This window comes from Balaenoptera musculus, chromosome 4 (assembly GCF_009873245.2).
Source record: "Balaenoptera musculus isolate JJ_BM4_2016_0621 chromosome 4, mBalMus1.pri.v3, whole genome shotgun sequence".
In the NCBI taxonomy this organism is placed as follows: Eukaryota; Metazoa; Chordata; class Mammalia; order Artiodactyla; family Balaenopteridae; genus Balaenoptera; species Balaenoptera musculus.
The window spans coordinates 107531207-107540178 of record NC_045788.1 but is presented as its reverse complement, the minus strand read 5'-3'; the positions used below and the strand labels follow the sequence as shown (position 1 = coordinate 107540178).

The 8972-nt window shown below is 41.3% G+C and overlaps 1 pseudogene; it reads right to left on the bottom strand.

Moving 5' to 3' along the window:
* Positions 1–4611: 4611 nt before the first annotated feature.
* Positions 4612–5922, bottom strand: LOC118894047 (annotated as a pseudogene).
* Positions 5923–8972: the final 3050 nt, after the last annotated feature.

Sequence of the window (8972 nt, the reverse complement as noted above, 5' to 3'; positions counted from 1 at the left end):
AAAGATGAAGCTTCAGATTGTTTCAACTGCCAGATCAACTGGCAATTCCTGTTTTATATCTGTAAACAAGGATCTTACCAAATCTTTCCATTCTTGAAAACATCCGGTTATTCTTTAGAAGGTGGAGTCAGTATTTTCAGATTAAATAATTTCCAACCACATGACCCTCTGTGCTGAATTTATAGGTACTAATATAATCTAATTTTTTTCCCAAATACCGGCTCTCCCTCAGGGCCTAGTTCAAAGCTCACATCTCACCTATGAAGGGACTGGGACTTCTCCAACTCAAGATGACCTAGATATCATTTAGGCATTATCAAAGAGAATAAATTTAATGGTTTCAAAACAAAAATCTATGTAAACTATTTTTTATTTCCTCTCTTAACACACTGTTATATGTTTCCATTTTATAGGCTCTTATTTCCTTATTGGCTCATATTAACTAAACACCTATTTTATCAAATCTTTACTGATTCCATCATTTAGAAACACAAGGTTGGCATTAAAGATACAGAGAGGAGAAATCAATCGTATCTGTCTTTTAACATGTTCAGAGGCTTAGAACAAAGACATAATAAATCATCAATTTTATTAAAATATGATGGCTGTGAGAAAGTTACACAAGCTACAATTTATGTACATCCAGCATCTCTGGAGAAACAGGGAGAGAACTTAAAATTATTTGGGGAATATAGATCATAGTCCATACCTTGTGTTTTTTATTTTCCTAAATATTCCTCTCTCTCTATCCTCACATACTTTTTTTTTTTTTTTTTCTTGAACAGAAATGTAGTAGACACTAATTAAATATTTTTGAGTAACTGACAACCAAATCATATCCATGTGTTCTATTAAGAACACAAAAATAAAATTAGTAAGATTTTCTTTTTGAGAAACATTATTTGTAAAACTAAAAGCATGTTTTACTATTTGCTCTATTACTTATTGCATCAAAAAACAGTGACTCAGGTAGGATAATTTAATATCTGAATTCTCAGAACCTGGAAATAGATAAACAGTTGCATGAAAATGTGCTACTTTGTTTAAAGCAGATAACTTACCTGAATCTTACTCTACTGGCAGCTGTTTCTTTTGTACTTAGTTTTTAGCACTGTATTTTTTTTTTTAAAGTAAATGTTTTTCTCTTTAAATTCATCAAGCTGAGTCTCAAATGGTTTAGAATAAAGAGAGGTTGATCACAGACAGGACAGCTGAACAAAAACAGAGCCTTCCCCAAATTCTATAATCTTCTCTTGGGCTGAGTAGAAAAGTTAGAATAGCCTCAGGCCAGCCACTCATTCAGAAATTACCCTTTGCAAAGATAAATCCGAACAAGGAATCCTTTACTTCCCTGATATTCCTAGGAATTCTCACCCTTCCCCCATCCTCCCATCTACAGCAGATCCCAGTAACCACCTCAAATATTTTCCCCAAATCCAAGCCTCATCCAAATCTAGACTTCTTCAGACTACAGTCAATCGGGCATTCCACATCCATAGCTTCAACCAACCACAGTTTGAAAACATTAAAAAAAAAAAAAAAAAATTCCAGAAAGTTCTCAAAAGCAAAACTTGAATTTGCCATGTGCCTGCAATTATTTACAAAGCATCTACATTGTATTTACAACTGTTTACATAGTATTTACAGTGTATTAGGTAATATAAGTAATCTAGAGATGATTTAAGGTATACAGGAGGATGTGTGTAGCTTATATGCAGATACTATGTCATTCTATATAAGGGACTTGAGAATCTGTGGATTTTGGCATCCACAGGGGCCTGTAAACAATCCCTTGTGGATACTGAGGGACAACTGTATTACTAAAGGAGTAAGGATAAGCTCCTCTAAGGTTGAAATGATGATACTGAAGGATGACTCGAGGCACTAAAGACCTGATCCTTTCTCACCTCATCTACCTCAGCCCTTCCATTCATGGGCTGTTTCCTTGCTTCCTCTTTTGTCATCCTGAGTTTGTTAGTGAAGATGAATGGAAGAGGTGGAGCAAAAAGGACATTGCTCAATCATCTGTTTCTCAAGCCCAAAATGTAGAAACATTTTGTAATGTAAGGTTGTGATGGGGTCCCATTTTAAAAGTCTGATTGTGAGTACCAAAGACTTCATTTAATTTTAATTTATTACTGGTTGGTTTGTTCCCAGTGAACTGAAGGTTCTTGCTTTGTTGCGAAAGGATTTGGAGACGAAGCAGGGACATTAAGAAAGTAAAGTGAGAATTTATTTAAGTAAAGAACATGCTGCTCTCAGTGGGAGAACAGGCAGACAGGTGAGGAGCTGCGGCCCTGGGTTTCTTTGGCAAGCCGGTTATGAGGGGCATACAAATGAAGGGGCAGAATATTCACTGGGGAAGGAGGAGTTTGGGGGTTATATTCCCTGATTTTCATCCCAGCTCCATCTTCCCAAGGGGAGGAGGGACTTTTGTCCTCACTTAGCTTAGATCAGAAGTGTCATGGTGTCAGTGCATGATGGGTACTTCTTATCTGTAAGGCTAATTTTATTGTAATGAGAGCACAGTGAGCAACAGGTTACATTCGGATGTAGGAGATTCCTGTCTTTCCCCACCTTTCTTTGTCTGCTTCCAGGACACTTATCACCCAAAAGATGTGGTTTTCTGTCAGTCTGGAGGTTCCTGCTTTTCTTTGTCTGCCCGGGGACCCCCCGCTGTTTACAAGATGCAAGATTTCTGCCACCTGGCCCCTTCCACCATTTCTCTGCTCATATCTAGCTACCTGCCTGCTGTAACAGGTTCAGAATGCCCATGCCCACTCCAGGGTATTTTAGGGTAATGGGTACTCTTACCATGGGAAATTAAGCAAAGTGATAGTTCTGATGGTTAAGGTGAAGCATACCTTTTTTTCTTCTATTTTATATTTTACAACTTCTCTAAGAGTAAAGGGATACCTTATTTAAATTTAGTGGGATCCCCAGAGATAAATGAAATTTAAGCTTCAGTTTTTATAAAAGGCAAGAAATGTTTCCAGTTGGTGCATCTGAGCAAATGCTAACATTAACTCAGAACCTATGCTGCAGATACATAAATTTTAATTGGTACCCTTTTATCTATTTGTTGTAGAAATTCTTTCAGTAAATTTTAGATTTCCAGCAAAGTTTGAACTTCCATTTTGGCACATTTGTCACATTTCAGTTTTTTGTTTGTTTCTTGGTGGTTACTGGATATATTTCCAGGGAGTCCTCTACATCCTGCTCACACTTACAAGTTTCTTCCTTCAGAGAGTTGCAAATCAGTCTCATAGGGTTAGAGGCCTCTCCCATGGCAACAGTAGCTTTAGTGGGATTAAGGATCCTCAACTGAAATCAGGTTTGAATATCCCCTCCCCTTAGCTGTGTCACTAGGGTACATGGGTGTTTTCCCCTATATCCTGGAGTATAAGGATATTTTTGCAATATAGGCAAAGGCATTTTTAAAAGTTGTAGTGAACCATCTCTTTTAGGAGTGTGGCCCTCAGCGTGCTACACAGTGACTACTCTTCCTCCACATGGGAAACCACTGACTGGCTTGCACATTGCACAGGGTATCAGTCTCTCCCTTAAGCACTCTATAGGGTGGGGGTGAGTGCCAGATTGAGACACACAATCATGGTCACAGGATAAGACTCAATTATGGCTTATGTTAGAATCAAGACACATAATTCAATCTGAGATGCACAGATAGTTCCCAGCCAAGACACATAACTACAGCCATTTGAAGGAGGCCTCCAATTTCATATTACTGTCCCTAAATGCCCATTATCAACACTTTCAACTTAGATCAGTTAAATCTGTAAGAGAAACTTTGAGGGCTCAGTAAATGCAACACAAAGCAACACAGCTCAAAGCACAAATTAGCCAGCAGGCAACCCCTAAAAGTTCACGCTTGCCAGCAGGCAACAAAACCAGTGAACAAGCAAAAGCATTAAAACAAAGACCTTCCTGTGGTGGTCACTGTCTGGCCATCCTCCTCACAGTGCCAATGATTTTATTCACCCCACAGCGGTGGAATGGACCCTCCCGCAAAACTTTTGGTTAGGCTCTTAAGACGTATTATGCCATATTCAATTAGGAGGGTTTTTTGTTTATTTGTTTCACAGTCAGTACCATATCTTTATTTCAATGGCACTAATGCAGCTGGAGGTGCTTACAGTGACACTGCACAAGATTTCCTACCTTCTAGTTTCTGTCCAAAGAGAACGTCTGCCCGCCTGTTCGTTCCCTCTTTCTGGGGGAAAATCCCCTATGGTCCATTTACGCAATTAAACCTCTTACTGCTCCTATTTTTAAAATTTGGGGGGCACTTGAGTTTCCCTCTGAGGAACAGAAAGTCAAAGTATCGGGTATCCCATCCCCTCCCTCAGCTCCACAAGCCAAATAAATACCTGTAGCGAGGGCACTTCTCTTGCCTCTGAAATCTTGAAATGAACATCAAAAGAAATGGCATCACGTGTTCCTGTTGAGTGATGGCCCAGAGTACGCTCCAGAAATCTGTCAGACGGAGCATCGCTGTGTCTGGACTCTCTCAAGGAGTCGTGAGGAGAATGCGAAGGCTTATTGTTGAGGTGGATATCGCGGCTTGGGAGCCCGTGCTGCGCCGAGTCCCGCCTACAATTTATCCAGCAAGTCGGCGGGGGCTGGGATGCCTTCCGTCAGGCCTCTTTGCTCGTCGGTCTCAGCCCCCACCTGGCTGGGGTTGCCGGTTCTGCCAAAGGGATCTCTGAGCAGGATCTGCCATCGGTCAAACACGCACTGGGGGAAAGCCCGGCTGTCGGCTTGGGCGGGACTTCGCCTTGGCGGTGAAGCCAATGGATTTCGTTTTCAGGCACGTAGGCCTGCACCACAAACATGGGGCTTCCGGCCACCTGGAAGTCCTCAAAGACGTGTCCCTGCTTCCAGTTCAGGACAGAATAGATGCCACCGACCACGTGTTCCAAACAAGCGTTCCCACAGAAAGACGAGCTCCAGGAGCTGGGGCTGGGCAGTCAGCAGGCCCCGCAGACGGAGCGCGGCCCGGCAGTGGGGATGATCCGGCCGCCCCCGCGCTCAGTGACGTCTGCGCGCAGCCTCATTATCGTGGACATCAGAGCGCATGTCACGCAGGTGGTTCTCCTCACACACTGGCTTCCTGCTTGGTAGTTCCCCGGAAGCTGCGCAAGCCGTCCTTTATCTCGTTGAGGTACTGCACGGCCTTGGCGGTGTCGGTGAGGACTTGGGGGCAGGTGCCGTGGGATCCAAAGCACCTCTTCTTGCGGGGCTCGGCCGCATCCCACTCGTGCTCCTCCGCCAGGTAGCGAGTTTGCTGCTTGAGCTCCTGGCAGGTGTAAACCTCATCCTGTTCAGTGTCCTTGGCCAGGCCGTCAGGGAAGGGCCACACCGTTATGTACAACCCATTGTGCTTTTTGGGGGACCCGGACAAGCAGAGCACGTTCAAGTCTTCGCTTAAGGTCTCACGGCACAAGACAACTGGGTCGTATTTCTTTATGGGAATCAGACACAGCCCTCCGCGTCCTTCAGGTGGATCTCCAGGTGCTGCTTATTGGCCCCCACAAAGATTTGCTCACCTGATTCCTCTATGATGCACTGCACTGTAGCGTGGGCCTCTTGGCCCCCCGCTTCAGACCCTCTACCAGCTTGGGCAGGTCAGCCAAGTACTTGGCCTCCAAGGTAATCCTGACAACTGGGGCTCACGCTGAACTTCATCACCTGCATGTTGTGGGCATATTCAGAAGTGGTGATGGTGCCCGTATTCACTGGGAACTGGTCGATGCCCAGTAGGCCCATAATGTTCCTCCAAGGCATGTCCTCGTTGAGCTCCACATAACGTCCCATCGTAAGGATTATTCTCTGGATCGGCTTCAGGTACAGATTTTCCTTCCTCTGGGGCGTGAAACTGGGGGCACGTATTGTGGTGATCATTTCGCACTGTATACAAATGTCGTATCCTTATGTCATACACCCAGGACTAATATAATGTTATATGTCAGTTATACCTTGATAAAAAATTATTTTTTTACAAAAAAATTAAGAAGGTATGAAAAGGTTTATTACTCACATAATGAAACTTTCTTTAGAAAGTAGGGACAACTCCCAAACAGGTCCAAAAGTGTCAGCTTGAGCAAAAGAAGAGACTAGTTTGGCTTTTATTGTGATTCAGGGATAGCGTTGGAGTGAGCGTTCCTGTGAGTAGGCTAGAGTTTGCATGGTTTGAATTTCTGGCTGTTGCCAAAGGAGGGAACACCTAGTCTTTCTCATCAGCTTAGTAAGTTGTGTTGCAGAAGGGGGAAGAAGTGGTTGAAAACTGTCAGCAGTTAAATGTCAAAAATGAAGTCAGAGTGTTTCATTAAAATGCCACATGAGTTCTCTACTTCAGGGCTTTTGCAACTACTACTTTATCTTCCATGAGTTATCTTTCTACTGATAAAAATGTAGCAAGATGTTGATGATTTCGTCTGTTGTTCTATAATTGTGGCTTAAGCTGAGAATAAACTACCTTAAGTACTTCACACTTTGAATTCAGAGAGCCACCAGAAGTTGGAATTACTGAGAGGTGGAAGTTAGAGAATGCACATGTGTCGACCCTACTCATCCCCACCAACTACTATGGAATGCAGATTGCCAAATAAGAATGTGATTGGTGTCTGGGGAAGATTCTTGTTCATGGAAAGTGAGCCTTTCTCACTTTGAAGACATGGAAGTGAGGTCTATGAGTTTTGCTTCTAAAAATTGCTAAAGCCTTCAATAAGGGGAAACATTTTTCATTCTTTGTGCCTTTGCTTAGGAGGACTTACTTATATGGTCTTGTGCTAACAGAACAGAAGAAAGAAGAATAGGAAGGAGAGCAAAAGCGGGAGAGAGAGAGTGAACGAGAGAGGGTGTGAGAGAGTGTGTGTGTGTAGACTAAGACATAGAGGGAGCCAGGAACCTCTCTTCTAAGTGTATAGAGGAGCATTCTGCAGGGGTTCAGCAGACCTACAAGGACAGATAAAATTGGAGGATATAGTCTTGTCATTACACCTGATAATTTGGGGAATAAAGGGACAAAAAAGGGACAAGGATGTAGGCATTAGAGGAATGCAATACGAAGGTCATCAGCTGAAGGCCAGCTAAGAGATAAAACCTACAAATGTAACAATGCCTAGGGGAGCTGCACACAAATGAACACCTTATTATCATGGTGTTTGGAGCTCACAGACAAGGAGTAGAATAGTTATATCCAAGCAAGGAAAAGACTGCAGTCTTGCCTATGGAGGTAAAGGAAATATTGGACATTTTACCTTTTCCTTCTCATGCCTTAACAAACAAGAGGAACTAGTACCTAAAGAAGTAGGAGAAGTAGGTATATAAAGGACAGACCATAATTTTCTCTTCTTAACTCCATTTTTCTGCAGCCCATAGTAAGTCTAGTCTGTGCTGGATGTGGGAAAGGTAAGGGAGGAAAACTTGCTGTTGAGTTTGAAACTGAGCATTAACTTGTAGCAAGTCGAAGTCTTAAATGGGAAGGTGAGATTGGTCTAAAAACCAAGAGAAACCAGAGAATGTTTTAAATCTGGTCGTTTAGTGAACTTTTAGCAGGAAATTTTACCATGGTACCACTTGAGGATAGTTATTAAAAAATAAAACTGAAAAATTTATGTCAGATACATTCACATAACTGGATCCTTCCAGGCTTAAGCTCTCAGCTAAGGTGTTACAACCCTATAGAGACACCTCTTACTATCAAATTTAAGTATTTTTGTAGCCTCAATTGTGAGAAAATACAGTAGACAAATGGAATCTGAAGCTCACTGGCCTTCTCTGTCTTTCAAATGTGTGCACAAATGCTCAAACACATACAGAATTATCCAAATATACACTTATTATAGGACATATGATCACCTTCACCTATGGGGTGTTTATACAGCAAGAAAAGTAAGATTCTACAGACTGAACATTGAAAGACATCAATATTTGTTAAAGAATTGCTCACAGAGAAATGAGAGGAAGCACAGTTAAAAAGTTGTAAGTGGACCAGAATAACATGGGGTTAAACTCAAAGAAGGAAGGGAAGAGTGAAGGCAAAAAAATTCCCCTAGGGTAAATACTAAGATGTTCCACTGAGGGTAGTATTTTGGAGATCTAACTGTCTTGGCAAAAAGTATTTTTACAACATGTAGAGAGAAGTAGTTTGAATAATGAATGAGAGCGGGGAAAAGTTGTTGAATACCAACCATGAAGCTGTATGGGAGCCCCTACATGTGGTAAAAAACAAACTGTTTCATAAACATCAACAGAAAATTTAAAAATAAAAAATATTTTACTTACCTATTTTTAAAAATTATCTCAGCTGGGAAAATGTCACTAGAAAAAAAATATGGATATCTATTGCATAATTTTCATAAAAGACAGTTCCTACCCTACCTGGTTTGCAATTTATGACATCATCTAATGATGCCAACTCTGCAAGCTATAGTGGAATGCTACCTGAGTCACACTCTAGGTTTGGGAACTGGCTAGCTGTACAACCTTTGGAAGACATTTATCTTCTCTGTATCTCAGTTTATGAATTTAGTCAATTTTGACTAAACCTCTAGGCTTTACATTTTTATTACACTCACATATTCACAAATAATTCTTATTCCCACACAATGTAGAAGAACTAGGTCACCTGTGTTTATAATCCTACTCTCCCACTTAAAAGCTATATAAATTTGAGCAATTAACTTCAGCTATTAGTGTCTCAGTTTCCTCAATAAGTAAATTGGTATAATAATAGTAATCACTTTATAATGCTGTGATGAGGATAAGTGAAACATTATATGCAAAGACCTTCACAGAGTGCCTGGCACAAGGTAGTTGCTTAATAAATGTTATACATTATTACATTATAATTGCATATAATTACAAAACAGTATACCGTATATCTAAACATATATACGTGTGAGTTCTTATATGTATGTGTGCGTACACAGAGGTAAGTATATCTCTAG